This window comes from Meleagris gallopavo, unplaced genomic scaffold, assembly GCF_000146605.3.
Source record: "Meleagris gallopavo isolate NT-WF06-2002-E0010 breed Aviagen turkey brand Nicholas breeding stock unplaced genomic scaffold, Turkey_5.1 ChrUn_random_7180001840931, whole genome shotgun sequence".
Classification (NCBI taxonomy): Eukaryota; Metazoa; Chordata; class Aves; order Galliformes; family Phasianidae; genus Meleagris; species Meleagris gallopavo.
Window position 1 is genome coordinate 307 of NW_011110256.1, and position 1,010 is coordinate 1,316.

General features: G+C 49.3%; 1 non-coding gene across 1 annotated transcript; it reads right to left on the reverse strand.

The window, feature by feature from the left end:
• Positions 1 to 621: 621 nt before the first annotated feature.
• TRNAA-AGC lies at positions 622 to 694 on the reverse strand. The gene has a single exon. It is a non-coding gene; the product is annotated as a tRNA-Ala (tRNA).
• Positions 695 to 1,010: the final 316 nt, after the last annotated feature.

Genomic DNA, 1,010 nt, shown 5'->3' on the forward strand with positions numbered 1-1,010 from the left:
CTTTTGCTGCAATTGTAGCCAAAGTTCAAGCCAGCCAGCAAAAATAGAGAGTAAACAGCACCCGTGGACACAATTCCACTGCTTTGTTACCCTAATGAGAGAAAGTCAGTTTCTGCTTATCTTCTTAACAGCTCAACAATTCAGTGACATCCTCCATTCTTTCTTCTTCTCACAAATTCCAGAGTAGAATACAGAATCCTATTTGCCAGGCAACATGCTAGTGTGTGTTTGCAATATGGGATTCTGCTTCTCTCCAGAAAAAAATAATTCATTTTGCCATGCCATGGACGGTCTCATATTGATTAATATTTTCTTGCACACAAGTGCTAGCGCCCCATAAACATCCACCTAGCATGCTATCAATCTCAACTTTCTGAGATAACTAAAAGTCTTAATAAACCTAGGCACCAAACAGGCACGGTACTCTTACCAGCATTGCCCAGCTGATGAGGAATGTCAACGAGTCACTTGCTTGGGTCAGGCCCCACTAGGTACTTGATCAAGTTCCTTCCTCCATCTCTCTTCTTCTTCTGTAGCCCAGCACACAGAGGTCTCCCGATGCAGCTCCAGAGGCCACGGTGTCCATTGTGCCAAGAATGCAGGCATGGGGCTGAAAAGCATTGGAGAATGCGGGCATCGATCCCGCTGCCTCTCACATGCTAAGCGAGCGCTCTACCACTTGAGCTAATTCCCCAGCACACAGCCTCCAACTCACCTCACCTCCCCTCAGCTCTCACAGAGAAACCTCTCACCCACGTGGCCCTGCACACTACTCTTGCCCACCCAGCACCCTTCTTCACAAACCCAACAAACACTCCCAACTTCCAGCTGCTGCTGCTGCTCCCTTCAAACATACAGGTGCTCAACGCCAACACCACCTGCCCTATCTTCTACACAAACCACCACAGAGCAACGTCCTCTTCTCCACGGCCCGCCAGAGCTCCGGCCTCCAATCCCATCAAACACAAGATGCGTGGCCAGCGTTCCAAATGCACCAGTGCTGCAGACTC